The sequence below is a fragment of the Eschscholzia californica genome, unplaced genomic scaffold (genome assembly GCF_041429995.1).
Source record: "Eschscholzia californica isolate CP2 unplaced genomic scaffold, dmEscCali1.0.p SCAF_2, whole genome shotgun sequence".
NCBI classification, from domain to species: Eukaryota; Viridiplantae; Streptophyta; class Magnoliopsida; order Ranunculales; family Papaveraceae; genus Eschscholzia; species Eschscholzia californica.
In genome coordinates this window covers 27,861,469-27,883,481 of record NW_028238309.1, presented here as the reverse complement: position 1 = coordinate 27,883,481, position 22,013 = coordinate 27,861,469, and the positions used below count along the sequence as shown (strand labels likewise).

The 22,013-nt window shown below is 34.5% G+C and overlaps 1 long non-coding RNA gene and 1 pseudogene across 1 annotated transcript; one reads left to right on the top strand and one right to left on the bottom strand.

Moving 5' to 3' along the window:
- Window positions 1-492: 492 nt before the first annotated feature.
- On the bottom strand, window positions 493-2,677 carry LOC147557220 (uncharacterized). The gene is made up of 3 exons (XR_015235105.1): window positions 2,570-2,677; window positions 1,545-1,617; window positions 493-800 (listed from the first exon to the last, which is right to left on the bottom strand). It is a non-coding gene; the product is annotated as an uncharacterized LOC147557220 (long non-coding RNA).
- A 1,669-nt stretch (window positions 2,678-4,346) lies between these two features.
- On the top strand, window positions 4,347-7,773 carry LOC147557219 (protein FAR1-RELATED SEQUENCE 5-like; annotated as a pseudogene).
- The last annotated feature ends 14,240 nt before the right edge of the window (window positions 7,774-22,013 follow it).

Here is a 22,013-nt window from a genome sequence, read left to right as displayed (position 1 = left end):
TTTATTAGTCTGATTTGTCATGTTGGAACTCGTATTAGTGGTTAATTTTGATTATTAGTCCATTTGAATACATAATTCAGATTTATAGTAGACAAATTTAGACATTTTGAAAAAAAATAACATTGTAGTCTATGCACAGGTAATGAAATCTAAGATGTCATGTTGTCTTGTTGATTTCTCTATTTATGACAAATAATTCAAGAATTTAGAATAAACCAGTTGTTTAAAGAAAAAAGTCGAATAAGGTCCACTGTGTAAGGAATATTAAAAAGATTAAGTTAGCTTCCAACATAATCTTTGTAAAATTGTGTTTTGTATACTATACGAGGGTGTAACCCGTGCCCGTAGGGCATGGATAGTATTTCCAAACGATATGTAACGACTTGTTTTTTTATCTTTCGAATTGACATAGCAAAATGACAGCAAATACAGGAAAAAAAAATCGTGTTCTATTAAAAGGTTACATTCAATGCAACAATTAGTAACAACCCATCTCTTAATATTTTCTCCACATAGGATTTAAAGTGCGCCTTCAGGAATAAGTTCAAAATTAATTTAAGTAAAAAAAACGTCAGGATCAATTCGTTAACCCCCCTTCTCATCGTGGGGGACACTGAACCTTCTGGGCGCCACTGAGCATATTATCGAACTTGGTTCCTCATCTATTCCTTGATGTTCACAACTTCCCAAGAGTTGGTCGTGATGAGCAGTTTACCTACCAACGGGACGACACAAACTTAGGGTGATCCTTCTGTGAAAACACAAGTAATATATCTCCGAACTCTAGTAATCGTCTCATACTGCAAACGAACAAACATAAAGAAGTTCAGACCAGTGCTAGAACCAAATTCATATTTGAAATCCAGTTGCAGACATAAGTCGAGTCAAACCTGATTTCAAAATAGTTATTCTTTATCAGACAGTTTGAATAAAAACTCACAAAATTGATTGCATCGAACAACGGAAAAAAGCGAGTACATAAGTCAAGTATATCAAATATGGTGTTTCTTAACCACCTATGGTCCATGTAAGCAGTGAACTTGTCGTGATAGCCCACTCATCTTGAGCGAGGTTTTATTTTTAGTGTGATGTTAAGCTAGAATAGATTGCCATCGAAGGTCATTGGAATGCTATTACGTTTTACATTCATCATTCACGTTCTTCTAATGAAAATTGTTTTAATTTCTGGAAAAGAAACCCTACATATTATAAACAGTGTAAATGAAGATCCAACAGTTGAAACCAAGAATGCTTACAATCAGTTTCACATTGGCAATAGTATGGAGGAGTATTCTCGAACAAGGTCACGGGTTCATTTGAGCTTTATCTGCCTCTTACAGAAAGTGCATTAACCATTTAGAAAAAAAAAAATTAATGATTGAAAGATGATTTTGAGGACGGGCTATACATTGGCAATAGTATGGAGGAGTCATCATGAAAGTATTGAGTTTTTGCAATGGAGGTTGAATTAAAAAACTGAGATACTGGCAGAAGTCTGCGCAAAGTTAAGAACCTAAAATCTATATGAAACCAAATATACTTACAATCAATTTCACATTTGCAGTAGTATGGAGGTGTTCTCGAACATGGTTACATATTCATTGAAGCATTATCTACCTGTAATAGAAAGTGCACTAACCATTTAGAAGAAACAATTTAAAGATTGAAAGATAATTTGAAGATGGACTATTCCTTACTACTGAAACAACTTGTTTTGGCACAAATAACACAGTATTTACACAAATTAAATAGTTTTCCAAGGCAATTAGTTCATTTGTTGCGTATTAATGGTTTGTAGATGTATTAATAGCTCACAAATATAAACACGAAGTACCCTTCATGTGTTGCCTCTGTCTATTTCCAACATATGCACTATCTTAACAAATGACAACCCTAGATGAAACAAATGAAAACAAATTAAAGCCCTAAAGTGACCTGCGACGAAGATATGAATCGATATCTAAGTATGAATACCCTTTAATTGCCATTAATCCAGTTTTCAGAATTTCGGAAATGATAAGCAATTCTATATTGTTATTTACAGAATTTTGAATGAAGCCTAATTATACAAAGTAATAAAAACACAAACTTCAAATTATTCAAAACCAATTATTAATTATTGAATAAAGAGCTTCACAAATTTAGGGTTTTTGTTTCACCGAGTTATATTACTGTCAGAACTAAAAGTCGCGGAAGCTATCGAACCTATCCTAGAAATTGATTCGATTATGAAGATTAACCGAAAAGCTAAGCCAAAATGAAATATGCAAACACAATTAACGAGGTTCGGCCTAAAGCCTACGTCCTCGGGCGAACAAGAAATCTTTATTGAAGGATAGATGAAGACGACTAACACAACCCGCAAGTTCGTCCCAAGATGGTACCGTATAGAAATTAACCTTCCACTTACAATTACGAATTTATCACTTCCGGAGCAAACAAACAAAAAAGATTTTTTGTTGCAAGTTGTATTACAAATTCTCAATTCAAAATCAAAAACAATAGCACAACCAATAACCAAATTAGTTTGGTTCCTCACGTAATGAAGCCAAAGTTCAATGACTATTACCTTATTTTGCTGAAATAATGAAGCCAAAGTAATGGTTGCTGAAGTGATGAAGCTAAACCCTGCTTGATAAAGAATAAAACTCAAAATGAGAAGAAAAACTTCACTGTTTACCCACCTCAACGACATAATTCTGATAAGAAACACTTACAAATAAAAGAAATCGTCATCGAGCAATAAATAACCAAAAGTCTTATAGGTCTCGCTTAGAATAATATCTTCATCCAACTGTCGCATTTACGGTACCTAAATATCATTATAGAAATTAGTAACACATAACATCATACATTGTCAATGAAAGATGTTGACAGTACCAATTAGAAAATTATCCGCGATTAATAATTTTTTAACCAATCTAAAAGAACTTTAGAGAAAAGAAATGAGGGTACCTGTTTTGGAGTATAGGTTTACAGCGGTTGGTTAATGCTTCCGCCAAGCAACTATATTTTTAAGGACCTTGACACATGCTTCACAGCGAAATAAGACAACGAATTACATAAACAAAAATCTTAAATTGTTATAAGACCATGAATTATATAGATGGCATTGACTTAAACTAAATAAACAGACATCACCTAAAATTTAAGAAGTAGAGGGGAAGGTAGTAGGTACAATACCTGAAAGTTGGAGAGTAGAAATAACGAAGCTAAAATCATACTTTGAAATTGACCATAAAACGAATTTACCACAAAACAAGAAAGATGCATTCCCTAAAACAGTTACTGAATGAAAAACATTGATGTTATAATTGATATTGAACCAAATGTTAAACTTATAGCCACCAGTAAATGTAGAAAGTGTGAGATGAAGAAACACCTTTAGCTCCACAATTGGTAGAAGAGAAAAAGAAAAAGAGATTGAAAAAATGGGATATTAAAAGCCAATTGGCCATGTGCATCATAACTCGTCTTGATTAGTAACATAGAACGCTAAAAGAGTTTTAGCCAAAGCTCAACATCATCCTCTAATAAGTACATTATGTGTTACAACATTGTGAGCATCTTTTTTGTTAAGCATTTTATCAAACAGGATGAAGGCTTTACTCATATGACTATCAGAGTTGTATATGTGACCTAAGTAGTACGACTCGGACTCGGACTCGGCTCGGCCAAGATCCGAGTCTGAGTAAGGGGCGAGTCAGCCGAGTCACTGGGTCGAGTCAGCCAGAGTCGGTCTCATTGCTTCCTATAAGTAGTCACTAATGTATGTACTCCATATAATATGATTAATACGGGAGAGGTGATTTAATGAGCTCAAGCTCATACCCAAGGGTATGAGCTTGAGCTAATAACCGTTGGACTTTGAAAATATCTTTAAAAGATATCAAGGAGATAAAGGTACAGATGTACCTTCCCAAATTAATTACAGCTTTATATGGAAAAATAATAAGTCACATTGTACTTATGTATTTACGGAAAATGCCATTGGAGTTTTGTACAGATTAAGGAACCAACGTGGTTTCAAAGGCTGGTCATAGTTATAGAAATTTTTTTATTGGGGGGAGATATTAAAGCTTCTATTTAACTACTTGTTTCTATGTTACAAAATCATGAGTGTTTTTCTATGTAGAACCTTGAAATTTTATTTCTTTTTAATTTATAAATTTTCTGTTTCTTGTTTGTCATTATTTTGGATAGTTTCTTTAACAAAAAAATCATGACAGGTTAAATTGCAACACGATTTCAAATTTTAACTACACAAAAATCATTTCTTCTTCTTCTTCACAAATTCTCATAATAATTAGTGTTTTCAATAATCAAATTCTTCTATCTTCGAGGACATGCTTCCACAAAAAAGTACTTTTCTCAATGTTGATGAGGGTGAACCTCTTGAAATAAATATTGATGGTGAAAAAAAGGATGAGATTTACAGTATACATGAGAGAGGTGATGAATGTAAATTAAATCATAAAATCAACGAAGAACATGAAGAATTAGATAGACATGCACATGAAGAAGAATGTGATGATATTGATAATGAGATAACTGAATTTAGGCCATATGTTGGCATGGATTTTGAATCCCCCGATGAAGCTTACAACTTCTACAACCAATATGCATTCAAGATGGGATTTAGTGTCCGAAAGTCTTTGACATGTAAGTCTAATCGCACTAACACAACAATAGGTCGTAAATATTGTTGCTCACTACAAGGATTGTGTAATTCTACTACATCTGAAAATTTCAAAGACAAAAAAAAGAATCGTTGTGAAACAAGAACGGATTGCAAAGCAATGATCTTTATAAGATTGAGAGCAGAGACTAAATGGGTAGTCTCTCAATTTGTTGAAGAACACAATCACAATCTTGTGCCTCCATGCAAAATACATAAGCTTCGATCGCATAGGAAGATAACAGAAGGTCAAGGAGTAGTTTTGAATAACATGCGTTCAGCGGGTATGAAAACAAATCTTGTGATGAATTATATGGCGCGTGAAGCAGGAGGTATCCGCAATGTTGGATTTACGGAAAGTGATGCGAGAAATTTCTTTAGTTCAAAGAGTAAAAAAGAGCATGGAAAGAGTGACGCAGAAGCTTTACTTGATTATTTTGAACGTCAACATACGAAGAACCCATCATTTTTTTATTCTATCCAAGTTAATTCAGAAGGTCAAATAACAAATTTCTTTTGGACTGATACTAGGTCAAGGATGGATTACCATTACTTTGGAAATGTTGTTTGTTTCGATCCTACATATGGAACTAACAGGTATGACATGCCTTTTGTCCCAATTGTTGGCATCAATCATCATTACCAGACAATATTATTTGGTGGTGCATTACTTTATAATGAATCAGAAGAATCTTTTGTGTGGGTTATGAAAACATGGATGAGATCAATAAATGGTAAACAACCAAACGTGATTCTTACTGATCAAGAATCTGCTATTGGGGGAGCCATTGCGAAGGTATTACCAGGTACGCGACATCGTTATTGTTTATGGCATATATGTAGAAATGCAATGAAGAATTTACCTCATATTATTAATGACCACAAGAGTTTTACTCGTGAATTTAATGACTGTTTGTATGGAAACGAGACAATTGAAGAGTTTCATTCAAATTGGGAAGCAATTTTGAAAAAATACAAAAAATAAGTGGTTGACAAGGCTATTTCAAAAAAAAGAAAAATGAACATCAGTTTATACAAGGGATATATTTTGTGCAGCAATGTATACAACTCAACGTAGTGAGAGTATCATTTCCTTCTTCGATGGGTACTTGAAAAAGAGTTTGCCTTTAGCTGAATTTATTAAAGAATATGAAAGGGCAGTATTAGCTAGAAGAGAAGCGGAAAATGACGAAGACTACGAAACCAATCATAAAATAAGGGCTTTGAGATTTTCAATAAATATTGGGAAACAAGCAGTAGAAATTTACACAAGAACTATCTTTCAAAAATTTCGAAGTCAACTTTTCGAGGGTATTTCATATCGGCATGAATTGGTAGGGAGAGAGGGGACAAAATCTAGATATCATGTATGGAGATCAGAATACAAACAAGCAACACGTATGGTCACTTTTGACTCTCTTGACATGACTACAAGTTGTACTTGTCAACTTATAGAATTTGCGGGCTATTTATGTAAACATATTCTTAAGATCTTTTTAGTTGAAGATGTTCAAAGTATTCCAATCCAATACATACTAAAGAGGTGGACAAAATATGCAAAATATGGACCAGTGATCGATGAAAAAGGTAAAGAAGTGATAGGTGACTTGAATGAAAGCGTTGCTATTAGATATAGTAAACTTTGCCAAGAGGCAATTAATATTGCAGCTAAGGGTGCAACATCTATTGAATTGTATAAAGTGACATTCAATAGCTTACATAATGCTTTGAAAGAAGTCGAATGTGCAATGAAGAATGAGACCACTAACATATCTAACGAAAATATGGCAAACGGTTCATCTAAAGAGAAAATACAATTGTTAGAACCACCTATTGTCAAGCACAAAGGCAGGAGAAAGAGAATAAAATCTTGGATTGATCAGTTACCGAAGAAGAATATTGTTCAAACTATCAAAAAAAATTTAACGGGATTGCAAGGAGGTAATGTTAATTTATGGTCCCTAATAAAGTATTTATCTCCACATTGTGTGTTAAAATATTGATAATTTTTATTTGAACTTTTTTTAGCTCACATTCCATGCAAACAACAACAAAGAAGATTCCTCGTAACACAAAAGGAGAGGAAAAGTCAAAAATATTACAACACCCAATCAGGTATTAATTTATAATATAGTATAAATTTTGTTAGAATCAAAGAAAATTTTATACTAACTTAAAAGTTGTATTATATATCGTAGTGGTAATGTTAAAGACATACTTTCTAGCACAAACAATGACATTCTAATGAGTCAGGTAACAATATTTTTAAGTTACACGTTATTTGAAAGAATTTTTTAAAATTTACTAATGATGTTCGATATTTGAAGGGTCCCTACGTAGTTGATGCTTATGCAATGAATAAGAAGAAAAAAGTTCTCTTACCGGACCTTAACGAGGATCTTCCACCTGAAATAAAAGACATCTCAAAGTGGGACATGGATTTAATTTCTTTCGACTGTGGTATTGATAAAGATTTTGGTCAATTGTTTAGTTGCCATGATCTAAACACAAAGAAGACGGATTATGTTAGTCAAAATCTCATATTAAAAGATATGTCCGATGAATGGGTGTTAGAGAGTTTGTTGTCCGAGTTGGGTGAAAAGGTTAAACAACATGTCATTGAAAGGTTAGAGGATGTTTTAGGTGATGGTCATTGTGGATACAGGTGTTGTGCAGAGCTTTTAGGTTTGGACAAAGAAGACGGATGGGTAATTGTTCGTAAGAAAATGCTCGAGACATTAAAAGAAGATGAAGTTATATTCTCTGAGCATTTGGGTGTTGATCGGTACATAAATATTACAGAAGTACTTGACTATTATGAAGAATATTGTGGTAAGGGACATTGGTTTACTTTACCTGATATGGGTTGTTTATTTGCTACAACTTTCAATTGTGTCTTGTGTGTGCTATCAGAAACTCAAAATATAACATATCCACCGCTTAGGGGAGGTATTCCAGAAGAGCCAAAGATCATTGCAATTGTGATATCAGAGAGGAAAAATCACTTTGTGAAGGCAATTCTAAAAGAAAATGCTCCAATTCCACATACATATAAAGGTTGGCATCGATATTGTCTACCTTGTGCATTTGAATGAGCACATTGGGTTGAATCCAAAAGTGAAGCATGGAATCTTATTAGTATTTAATTAATTTTCTCAAGAATGTTACTAATTCTTTGTTAAATTTATGAGTTCAATTTCCTAATTTATGAAGTATATGATTATGGTCTAGCATTGTTAAATTTTTTATCTCCAACTTTTATAGTCTTTTATCTTTTCTAGTTTATTGATATCTACTAGTTTGACAATTGTGTAAATAATTTAGTTTAATGGGTTATCTCCCCCGAATAAAAAAATTTCTATAACTATGACCAGCCTTTGAAACCACGTTGGTTCCTTGATCTGCACAAAACTTCAATGGCATTTTCCGTAAATAAATAGGTACAATGTGACTTATTATTTTTCCATATAAAGCATGTAATTAATTTGGGAAGGTACAGCTGTACCTTTATCTCCTTGATATCTTTTGAAGATATCTTCAAAATCCAACAGTTATTAGCTCAAGCTCATACTCTTGGGTATGAGCTTGAGCTCATTAAATCACCTCTCTTAATACGTCAATTCAAAATGTAATCATGTTCAAACTTCAAAACTGAAAATTAACAACTAATCTGCAACTTTCTAAAACTATGTTTTGGTAGTTTAAATATTTTATTCAGAAAATCCTTTGGTATATTTTGAATACTTACTACTAATAAATTTTTCTTTTTATGTCTAAAAAATCTTTTGGTATTCTAAAGATTTTAAATACTTACTACTAAATTGCAACTTTCTATAACTATGTTTTGGTATATTTCTAGAAAATCTTTTGCTATTTCAAAGGTTTAAATACTTACTACTAATAAACTTTGTAATTGCAACTTACTACTAATAATCTTTTGAAAGAAACGGAAAATTTTGATATTTCTAGAATATTTTCAAAAACAGAATTAATATGTGACAAATAAAGGAAAAAAAATTGGCATATACTAGTAACGACCTGAGTCAGATCCGAGTCAGGACTCGGCTCGGTGTATGTCCGAGTCCGAGCCGAGTCCCAAGTCACTCGGCTGACTCGGCCGAGTCGTACTATGTGACAGCAACTAAATCCAACTTCCCCATACTGAAGAACCACCTTTTACCTTCTTCAATGCTGTGATTTTCACAACACCCATCAATTGAAGTAGTATATAAAGCAACATTTGGAGAAAACCCCAAATTCTTCAGCAACTAAAATAAGACACTTACATATGACAACATGATGGAGTTTAAATAACATCTAAAACCATAAAACACTTACATAAAAGTGGGTTCACTGACCTAATCCCACCTGCCAAGTTGGGTATAGTCTTGGTTATGAATTCCCCCTCCTGAGCTAATCCCGCCTGCAAACCACAAAAATAGAAGTGGGTTTACTGCTAATACACAACCGCATCTATATAAACAGAAGAGAGAGAGAGAGAGAGGGAGAGAAAGAGAAAGAGAGAAAGACAGGGAGAGAGAAATAATCGGAGAGAGAGAGCAAACCTAGAAAAGTTTCAGTTCTGCCTCCTGCTCTAGATTTGTTAATAAATATTGTATAGAATGTCAGATCGAACCCTAAGATGAGGAGGGAGGAGTAAAAACGATGAAGAGGGAAGAGCAAGAAAGATGATGGAAGGGATACAGAGAGAGAAATGTTGCTTGAATTTTGGGCGGGCAGTTGCTTTTGAAAAGTTGGCATCTTTAAGAAAGATGCTTTCCTCTTTGTCTCTTTGTTTTCTAACCCTTGGATTGTATTTAGTTCGAATCTAAGGCATCCAATTTCAACAAACTAAATCTCAACCTTTTAATATAACTCCATGAGAGTAAATCTCAGCCATTGGGAGGAGGGAAAAAGATACCCTCCTCCCTTATTATATAGACGAGGGTGTAACCCGTGCCCGTAGGGCACGGATAGTTTTTCCAAACGATATGTAAGGATTTGTTTTTTACTTGATGCCCACGTCCCTTCCCTATAACACCCATCGCCTAACCCTAATGTCTCTTCTCACCAAAGTTCAAACCAAAACTCAGCTTTCTTTCTCCAAGTTTCTTCTCAAATTGAACTAAACTCCTTACTAAACCACTCATACTCTCACTCGTTGGGCTTCAAATCTTGCTCTCATACTCTCAAAATCAGTCCTTTTGCTCTCCAACATTGTGAAGCAACAATCAATTGGTAAAGACGAAGTAGAAATAAAGATACATTTGCTCTTTTAAGGTTGGTTGAAAATCCCTAAAGTTTTATGATTTTTTTTACTTAGTTTGTTGTTTCAAAGATTGTGGATGGCAATAACACCTTAAAACATGTTTAGAATATTTTTTTCTATGATTTCGAACAAATTTAGAGTATTTTCTGTGATGATTTGTGTAGGGTCTTGTATGTATCTAATACACATAATCATCTAACTAATGTTGTAAGTGGAATCTCAATCATCATATGATTAACACTAGTTATCCATGATCGTATGCATGAACTAATAATGAACTAGAAACTGAAAGAAGAATACCTGGATTCGCTTTCCCACGAACTAGATTCCAATAACTTTATCCTGAAGAAGATGAGAGCTCCAATTGTCGCTCCTCTACTTGAGACACCCGAGTGAATAACTTTATCCCCCTTCTTTGTTTTCTGTAAAAACTCCATTGAAGGTTGAGAAGAAGAACCATTCTTCTTTTGACTCCATAGATAGATTTGAAGCTTTTTCTCTAAAACCTTATCTCTCCACTTAGTTGTATATTGTGAGAGAGATGAAGTTTTCTCTTGAGAAAATCCAACCCTTTTTATGAACTCTAATGACCCTTATATAAATAAACCCTAATTAGAATTTGGGTTCAATTAGATTTCCATAAGAGTCCTAGAAAAGATAAACACGTCAGAACTCTTTCTGACTAAAATTAGGGTTTCCCCTAAATAGTGTGTGGCTGGCCACTTAAGCCCATTAATGGGCTCGGCCTGGCCGGCCCACCCTACTCTTATGGTTGGTCCTGATCAACTCCCTAATGGGATTGATCAGGACACCCCATAAGTGGGGGTTTCCACCTTTTCGGGTTCCTCTTTCGAGCCCGATTCTTTTTATCTTTTTAGCACTATAAGACTGGATCATATCCATCTATAGGCAAGTTCCTATGAGTCAATTCTCTCCGACCAAGCTACCACTCTTTGGTGTAACCCGTTGTAGGATCCGGTCTATGTTAGTCGCGGATTACCGAAGTGATCCGACAATCGTAAGCGGCTTCTAGCAAAGCATTACGATCCCTAATTGGACCGGACTAGATGATCTTCCGGATAAAGTCTTCGCCATCCTAACTGAAAAATTGTACGCATTTCCATCTTGGTCGAAGGACACTCCTTCGGAAGGACATCTCCTTCAGATCGAAGGACTATATCCTGCAGTCTCCCACTTGTACTTAGAACAAGTGCAATGCTTGATTCCCATGTCACTTTGCATCTCATCTGATAAGTCATATCTTTTCAGACTTTGTTGATCTAGAGAACAACTGTCAAAGCTAATGATTAATTATTAATCCATTAGAGAACGACCGTACATTTTCAGTTGCTTCTCCTCAAGTGGCCCGGAGATACTAATCCTAACCTAGTTAAGAGGACATAATCCAGTCTTGTACTCCCACTTAACTTCATGTCTATCGTGTCATTCCCGATAATCCTTTTTAATAACCTCCTTTTACGGCGCGGCGTTTGGCGGTACCAAAGTCTGACACTTCTTACATAAGATGAGTGGAGAACTCATGTTTAAGGAATCTCTCCAATCTTGTGTATGAGAGTTCATATGGTATTTCATTACTCCTTGAAAAACTCTCATGTTGGGTTATCCAGTGTATATTCTCAATCATACACCCACGTAATTGACTCGAATTCGTAATTCGTATAGCCCATGAAACTGTGCGATCAGTCAATCTCACATGCTAGTCTTTATAAGTCATTGTTGTCCATGCAATGACCTTGACTATGGACTTAATAATGAACCTATTCCAATTCACTTAGTAGGGTTCCATTTATCAGATCACGTATTTGATAAAACTACTTGGAATGCTTCATTACTTTGGACTGTACATTAAATACTAAACCACGATTTAACAGCGAAATAATTAAATTATTTTTCATAATAAGAGTTTGTAAATATTAAGTCTTCCCGTGTAACTCCTTACACCCTCAAGTTTACATGTCTGAGCTTTATAGAAAAGCTCAATGCCTATGACCGTAGTATGACTTCTATACTTAGTCTAAGGTGACAGTTTTGTTAATAGACCTTATCTATTTGGATTTTGCTGGTTATCGTCCCGATAACCCTAGTACTCCAATACTAAATTAAAACTTCTATAGCTTTAACTATTTTCTTTTATTCGTAGAGTTTACAACAGTTTCTTCCTGGAACCTTTCCAGCTTATTGTTCTTCCAAGTTAAGATTTTCATCTTGTTCTGGAAGTTTGCAACATATGACTGTTTTGTTTTATTTCCTTGCATTGGATTGAGAATCTATCATAAGTCTTTCTCAAGTACTTTATGATATTTCTCAGTTGCTATCCGCATCAGCTATCTAGATTTGATTGGTGATGACCATAAATACTCCAAGTGTTTAAGACGTCAAGGTGAACGCTAATTATGTCTAACATGACCGATCTTATGCTTTCAGCATAACCATCTCTTCTCATGGATGCTTGTTCATTAGAATATCTCGAATTCTGAATCTTGCCAAGCTATGTTTCCTGCGACTTGGGTAGAATTTCTCTTCTTGAGTCTTTCATATTAGACTTTTCAAGACTTTTCTTCAATAAGTCTTATCATCCTCTCGATCTATTCCTATAGATCTTTGATGCCCAAAAGTCTGATCATCTTATTAACCCAGTTCTAAACTGCTTTCAACATTCGTATGTTGATCTCAACTTCTGGTATGTCATCTACATACTGGACCAAAGAAAACTCGGTCACTCCCACTAACCTTCTAGTATAAGATCTCTATATAAGAAAATTGGGTCATCTACATACCGGACCAAAGAAAACTGGGCCAATTCTTGGCTTGAACGACAGACCTCCTTCTAGTATGAAGCAGCCAGTTCAAAATTAATTGCAAGCCAAATTTTGGTGGCTGTCATACCCCCAATATCATTCCCGATAAGCAATATGTCATCCACATATAAAACCAAGAATACCCCCATGCTTCCTTCATACTTCATGTAAACACATGGATCATCATCATTTTGAATGAAGCCATAAGAACTGATTGCTTCATCAAAATGATGATTCTAACTCCTAGATGCTTGCTTAAGTCCATAAATGGACCTTTGCAACTTACACACTAGGTCTTCTTGTCCTTTAGCAATAAAACCATCAGCTCAAGTGGCTCGGAAGCCCTATACGCCTTAGCATTAAATGGTTTCCTGGTCAATTTTCTTTCTATGCAAGACTCGCATGTTGGCATGGGATCATTAGACAAGGAGTCCAGCAATCCACTGGCTGCAGTCTGCGAATCCTGTCTTGCCTGATATGACCCAACCTCAAATGCCATAGGTAAATAGAGTCTGAATCTATCGTTTTCTTCTTAGATAATGAAGATGACATCTCATTATTAAACATTTCGCATGGAGAGGGATTAACCAAATATAAACCGTTATTTTCAAAACCAGAACATATAATCTGACCATTCTTCTTTATTAAAATATCATCCTCAAATAAAACTGAGTATCCTGCTTGTCTTAACTTAAAAACAGAAATAAATTTCTTTCTCATGGAAGGGACAAAATAAACGTTTTCCAATATTAATATTTTTCCATCTCTAAAATGTAAAATAAAATCCCCAACCACTTCTGTCGATATCCCAACGTCTGATCCCAACAGCACCTGCACTTCACCTTTCCCTAGTCACCTCGTTCTCACAAGCCCCTGCATGGTATTGCAGATATGATTGTTAGCCCCAGAATCAACACACCAAGTGTTAGGATTAATGGCCACAAAACATGTTTCGACTATAAGTGAAATACAACTACCTTGATTCTGATGTTTATTGGCAAGCTTAGGGCAATCCTTCTTCCAATGACCCTAATCACCACACTTGAAACACTTTGTTCCTTTCTTCGCCTTTTTAGGCGACCCTTTCTTTTTGCCCGACCTCTTAAATTCCGACCCCTTCTTTTTCTTTCCCTTCTTGCCTTTCGGCTTAAAAGGAACTTCCCCCACCAAGGCATGTGCTGATCTTCCACGAACTATGTCCTCAGCAATCTGCAGCTCATTCATCAATTCAATCAGCGTATAAGACTTCTTGCTCATAGCAAGTTGACTTTGAATTGATTGAACGAGTTGGGCAAAGAATGCAAGACAATCTTGGAATCCTGATCCATGTCTGCTCCAAGGACCTCGAGTTCAGATAAGTAACTGATCATTTTTAACATATGATCCTGAATCGATGATCCTTCAGTCATCTTGATGTTGAGTACATCCCTCATTGTTATCCGCCTTGCAGAAAAAGACTGCACGGCAAACATCAAATTCAGGTTGTTAAGTATCTCAAGTGCAGTAGGCTTGTCCTTGTGTTGTTTTTGCAACACATTTGATATGGACTCTAAAATGTAAAATTTAGCCATATCATTAGCCTTCTGCCACTTAACGAGTCAGTTTCTAGAAGCCTAATTTGCATTGCCTGGCACAACGGGTCTAGGTTCATTAAGAACAAAAACATACTCCTCAACAGTGAGAACAATGTCAAGATTCCTTTTCCAATCCAGGTAATTCAGACCGGTTAACTTATTGGCCCTCAGGATGGACATCAATGGATTGAAAGAGTTCGACATTATTCTGAAAGTAATATCAACGTGCATATATCTCATGAGCACAAAGGGTAATTCTATTTAATCAAATAAACATAAAACCATAAGCATGAATATGAGTTTCCTCAAGCTCAAAAACCATCATGAATATGTCAGAAAACTAACTCCGTGAAAAGTCTAATCTCAGTAGGGAGTGTATGATCATGATTAGCAATAAAAACTTATTTGAATTCTAATTATATTTGGTCTCCAAGATTCACTTACACCTTCCGAAGGAATGGCACAACGTCGTGTGCGCGAGATGTAGGTCATCCCCGTCAAGTGTACACCGCTATACAAGACCCATTATCTTCCCACTCCAGATGATAGTATCCGTTGGGAAGTGATATATCTGGGTGAGAGACAATTGTCTTGTCCATTGGAATGCCATCCACACATATCTGACAATCCGGACCGTCCGAAGGAACTATACAACGAAGTGTACCTCGGTGAAGATTGAAACTTGTGTGGCACTATAGTGGAAGACCGTGGATTTTAGCAATAACAGTTACCGTCCATTATCCCAAATCCTCTCCCACTTGATTCTTTATGAGGATCATGCAAAAGCATACAACATTTTAATGAAAACAATAAGATCATGCATAGTTCTTAATTATCAGTTTCATTAAAAATACAAGCATCATGAAAAACTACATATGTCTAATCATGGAAATTATAGAGTAACATGTAAAAATTACATAAGACAGTAGTCAATCCATAATACATTGCATGAATCAAAACTTATGAATCTAGGGTTTTTCAAGAAACTTTCCTTTTCAAAAACAATTCATGAAAAACTCAAAACTAATTCATAACAATCAATAAGATAATTCAATATGGCATATGCATATAAATAAAATTATCTAAACATGGTTGCATACTTTCTATATCCATTGTTCCATAGAAAACAAGTTTATATGAATATACAAACTACTAGAACTATTTCTACTAGAACATTAAACTTAGATATATTAGAACTTGATCAAAACACTTTATATGATTAATCTAAATCATTAACACCATGATCTAAGAGAAATAAAATTTCTCTACAAGTATTTCTATGATTATAATCATATAAACAATCTTTTAATGCTATATATTGTATAGAACATGCTTAAACCTCGCTCTGATACCAATTGTTAGTAAAATACGGGAAATTTACAATTATTCTACTATGCAACGGAAAAATGATGTTTAGCATGTTCTATAAACATAAAGCAGTAAAAAAAGATAATATTAGATCATACCTAAGAGTTCTGGATATAACTCTGAATGCTCAAAAACTTTCATGGTTGACTGGAAATCGTATTCTGAACAATTTTGTCTGAAATAGCCCCAGGCCAATTCGACTCCGAAGGTGCTCAAATCTGCACATTTCTGTTACAAAGTAAAACTGCAGTTTTTCAAGTCTAAATTCGAATAGGTTTTCTACTAGAAGATAATGCTTCCCCTTAGTTTCTTAATCTTAATGAACTCCTCCAATTATGATGATAGACCTCAGTGGAGCAGTCAACCTGAAATAGTATAAGAAGAAGAAACTGAAAGGAGATTCTAATCTGTTTTAGAGAATGAGAATGTGTGTATATTTTAGAGAAAGGAGAGGGGGTTTTATATAGGCCAGGGGAGTCGGTTTAGGATCCTAGGGTTTTACCCCTAGGTGTGTCGCCTCCCCCATGTGGGCCCCACCTCCATTGATTTCTCTAAACCCTAATCTTTATCTTCAGTTTTATCTCTTCTCCTGTCTTGAAATACCCTTAATGTGCATCAATGGTTTAGAGCTTTAAGATTAGGATCCAAAACCTATTATTGAACTGACCAAGTGGGTCCATCAACCCACAGGACTTATCTACGTCAACCATAGGATATCGTCCTGACTCCCGTTTCAATAAAGAAAACTAAAATACTTCGTTCCATCGGACATTAAGTAAATTGCATGTTGCGCATCCGTGAATGTTTCTCCAGAAATGGTTTGTCACCACAGAGGATCATTTACATCTTGTTAGTTCATTAGTAACCAGCATATAACTACTCAGATCTTATCTCATGGAGAGACACATGTGTTTTCACACCCCGGGGTTGATCACTTAAGTTAATGCTGCCTAAGGGGACACTCCCATAGTCCATACTAGACTATGATAGATTTGTCACTATTCGCCTAGTGACAGTGTACTCATATCTGGAATCGATGTAATGAACCATACGTTTATGTCACCATTTACGACGTATTTCATTACGGTGATCCTGTTTCACCCACCTAAGTGTGTCAACACCGCATACCAGAGACTCCCACTCCGATGGCTGAGATAAGACACTCCTTTTGTATCGGAGTATGTGATGCTACAGTTTCCATATCGACGATTCCCAAAGTCGATAAAACTACGAACTGATTTATATCGATGTCCTATCAAGAAGTATTTCATCTCCCTCGTATCAATCCTAGATACCGATGAATACTATGGACTTCGATAATGGATACATACATATAACATGCAAACAATATGTGAAACATACAAATGCAAATACTAAATGCTCATAAGTCTCATGAATATGTATAAGTTGATATTAAATTTCAGAATTCTAAATGTCTTATCACAAATTTGCTTTCAACCTGTTCACGAACAGATCTGTTTGTGAACATCGTGAATAGACCTGTTCACGAACAGATCTGTCGTCAACAGACCCTCCGACGAAGGGGCTTCCCTTCGCCGGAGTTTTGAAAGAGAGAGAGAGAAGAGATTTAAATAATTGTTTTTTAGAGAGAGTTAGAAGAGATAAACAATTTTTTTTACTGTTTGAAGGTTGCCGGACGAAAAATTGGCCGGCCGACGACCTTCGTCAGTGAAGATGATGAGGTGGCGAGAATATGAGGTGGTAGTGAGAGGCAATGAGTTGGATGGGAGAGAGGTGATGACTAGTTAATGGAGTTATAACGGTAACTAAAAATGGGTATTTTTGGTAAAGTATGAACCTAGGCAGGAAACCGGTCACGAAGTTGGGGGGCTATTTCGGAAATATGGGAAATAACCCCTATTATTATTATTATTATTATTATCATCATCATCATCATCATCGTCTCATCATTGAAGGACAATTGGTAGACAATTTTATGTTAATATTATCATTATTGTCTAATCATATGAAATAATATATTTGTACTAATATTTCAAAAATATCTTTTTTGACTTTTGTGGATATCTAAGGACATTGATGGACAATTAGTGAACGTTTATTATTTTGATGTTATCATTACTGTCTAATCATATGAAATAATATAGTTGAACTAATATTCCAAAAATATATTTTTCAATGGTTGGAGATATATGTGGATATCTGTGGACATTGATGGGCAATTGGTTGATATTTATTATTTTAATATTATTATTGTCTTATCATATAAAATAAAATATTTTCATTAATATTTCAAATACATATTTTTCGACTTTCGCAGACATCTAGGCTCTAGCAAATATCTGTGAACATTGAAATATTAATTATTGAACATTGTTATTATTGTCTTATCATACGAAAGAACAAATTTCTATTAATATTTCAGAATTATATTTTTTTTTTGCTTTTGTAGACAACTTTAGAAATTGATGGACAATTAGTAGATATTTATTATTTAATATAATATAATTATATAAGAACATAGTAATATAATAATAATATAATAAAATAATAATACAATAACATAGAAATATAATAATAAGAAAATTATATAAGTAATAATAGTATAACATAGTCATATAATAATATTATTATTATTACTATAATATAGTATCATAATGTCAACACTTGGTTGCCCAAGTGATTACAGTGTTGACATATACTCCACAGGTACCTGGAGGTCTCGCGTTCGATCCCCCCACAGGACGTGGAATCTCTGGATTGTTGAATTTGGAATTATTAGGTCATAAACAATGTAGATGGGCTTTAGGCCATAGTTAGTTAGACTTTCGGCATGTTCTTGTTTAATTTGACAGTTACCGTGCTTACCACATCTTTGATCTATCTACGCCATTCTAGTGACTGTCGTACATCGAAGTCAAATTCCCAAAAAAGAGAAGTATCATAATAATTAATATTATTATACATTATTATATATGATTTATTATATATTATTAATCTAATTTGATAATATTATTACTATAATAGAGCATTGTAATAATATAATAATTAATATTGTTATATATATCATTTATTATATATTATTAATCTAATTTGATAATAGTTATTTTTATTATCTTCCTTACTGAAATGTGTCCAAGTGTTCTCAAGTTCTTCTATATTTTTAGAAACATTCTCTCTCCAAAAGCTTCCCAAATTTACACTAAATGTCCCCAAATGTCTATATAACCAATTTATCTTGAAATGTCCATAATTTGATAATAATTATTTTTATTATCTTCTTTACGGAAATGTGTCCAAGTGTCCTCAAGTTCTTCTATATTTTAGAAACATTCTCTCTCCAAAAACTTCCCAAATTTACACTACCCCAAATGTCTATATAACCAATTTATCTCGAAATGTCCATAATTTCGTGTCTCAAACGAATAACAGAGACATTTCGAGACATTTGAAATGTCTCAAACGAATTCAAACATTTGGGGACATTTGAAATGTCTCCAACCAATAACATGGACATTTGGATACATTTGAAATATCCCCAACCAATAACACGGACAGTTACGGACATTTGAAATGTCCCTACCAATAACACGGATATTGGGAGACATGAAAATGTCCATACCAATAACACGGACATTGGGAGACATGAAAATGTCCACCAATGTCTTAAACCACTACTATCCCCCAAGTCCCTTTGTTGAGTTTGGGATATATGTGAAAGAAGGCAAGGCACCACTATAACATACCTAAGTCTTCACTTCTTATCTCCATCTCTCTCTATGTATATATATCACCCACACAAGTTATACCTGTTCACCATTACAAATCAGAAATGGTCTGACTTTGGCAGAGAGGATCCAGTATGGACTATAATTGTTTGTTTTGTTTGTCAATTAGTAATCCTAAATTCGATGGAATGATTTTGTATTGGTTGCAAATCTCAATCTACCAGCAAGATTTGGTGAAGAAGGCAGAAGAAATAGAAACAAAAAACTCCTTCAAGGTCGTCGGCAAAGTCTGTCGTCGTCGCGGCCGAAAACGAGTCAAACTTTGGTTGAGGCGTTCCCTCTTAAACAAATATTGCCTTTAACTAAAATTGAGATTGTCTTTAGCGAGATTGTCTTTAACAATTTTGGAAATGGCCTATAAAATCTCTCCATAGTTTCTCAACTTTCTCTCCCACGTGAACACAGGAAAATGAGATTTGGTCCAAGTTGGTTGGCCAACTCTGGTCAAGCAGCATGTCTCACTTTAATATATGGACGAAAGGATCAAGAAAGAAGCTGATCTCAAAATAGGAGAGAGAGGAATTAATCAACCTATGCAGACAACATTAAAGTCCTCGTAGTTGTAACTCCAACGGTCACTTGCACCACTGAACGCTCCTCATTTACCTTCACTTCAGCTTGCTTCTCCAACCTCCATGGTCGCTATTCAATTACTTGAAATTAATTGTTAGTATGTCCCTTGTCAACTTCCCAAGGCAGTTATTGAATTACTACATAGTTCAGAGTTAATAGTCTGATACTATATAACAAAGAGGAAGTTAATTTTAGCGAATATGTGGACAACCAATTACATTATGTGTTGTTCAACAAAAAAGAAAATTATCTTATGTAGACAATTATTTTCTGGTCCGGTACAAATCAATTATATTTGATTTTATTGACTTCGATTTAGACTGCGGCTCTGGGAAACAAAGAAAAATCTAAGAAATAAAGACTTATTCAATAAACATTGACTTCGGGGGCATACTCTTTTTTTAACCTAAAAATTAACTTAATCAAACATTTATTAATATTTATTGACAAATATATCCTTAACAAAATATTGAATTACCAATTTTATTTTATTTTAGGATTAATTAGGTATATATAAATACTATATATGTTTATGAACAAAATTTAATTTTAGATAAATTTCTATTTAGGTTTGTGAACAAAAATTTATTTTAGATAACTTTTTATTAAGCTATTTATTTATTATCTTTAAATTCTAACCCTTTGAAGTATCATGTTATTATTTCATATCTACGAATTTGAAAAAATAATACTGATTTTAATATAATACAAAGTTGATGTGTATATTTTATGCTAAAAAAAAAGTTGATGTGTATTTTATGTAGTTTAAGTAAGGGTAAAACTAAATTTTTACAAATACTTACATTCTTATTCCTATACGAACCAAACACCTAATTAGGAATACGTCAGGAATCAAATTCTCATTCCTGGTAAAACCAAACATCAAACTACAGTAACCTGATTCCCCAAGAATCACGTTACGGGAATGTGATTCCCAGGAATCACATTCCATTCCCGCGCGCCAAACATGACCTTAGGGTTCTTAGATCTTTGAGAAGATTCTTCACTCTTCTCTTTGTTTGATGCCATAATCTCTAATGCTTCTCTAAATTGTTCTCTTTAGAAATTTGGGTGTTGGTGATGAAGATGAAGTAATAGGAAGAAGAAGACTCAACTAACTTAGGATTTATGGACAAGGAGGAGTTAAAATAATACATCTAATTTTAAGAGGACTTGAGTGAAAATAATAGAGAGTTGTCCCCTTAAAAACTAGTGTCCATATAAAAATTTGAATTTTTCTAGTTGTCCGCATAAAATAGTTGTCCATATAAGAAAAATGGTTGTCCACGTATTGACCACCAAAAAAATAACTAGTTTGACATTATTACAACTAGCTAAGAAAGCTAATTGAAGAATTTGGACAATATATAGTGCTGAAAATTAATTACAAACTTTTTCGCTCCCATTGAAATTTTAACAGGTGAGTTTGATGAACTTGGATTTAACTCCGATGAACTACTACTACAAGGGCTCTTATCGAACGATTTTTTATCGACAAACTCGCTTCTTTTCCAACCTCGATTTTCCATACAAATTGTTTTCAAAACTAGTAAGATTGAGGGGGAGAGAAAACGACCTAAAGAAAGAAACAATGAGAGATAGAGGGAAATGGAGCAAGAAAAAAAGAGAGAAAGAGGGAGGAGAGAGAGACAACAATAATGAGATAAATGACAACAATGACTGAGAGAGGACAAAGTGGAGAGAGAAGAGGCCGCAATAGTGGTCGAAATGGTGGGGGGGGGGGGGGGGGGAGTTGTGGTGGTGAAGGTGATAGAGAAGATGAAGATGAGGGGGCAATGTTTGATCAAGTTAATTTTTTGGGTACAAAAAAAATATTTTCCCGAGAATGTACAAAAGAACATGAATTCCTAGAGAATTTATTCCTCGGAGATTATTCTTTATGCCCCAAAGCCATGGACCATAAAAAATACTCCTTTCGTCTCAAATTAAGAGTCCCATATTAGG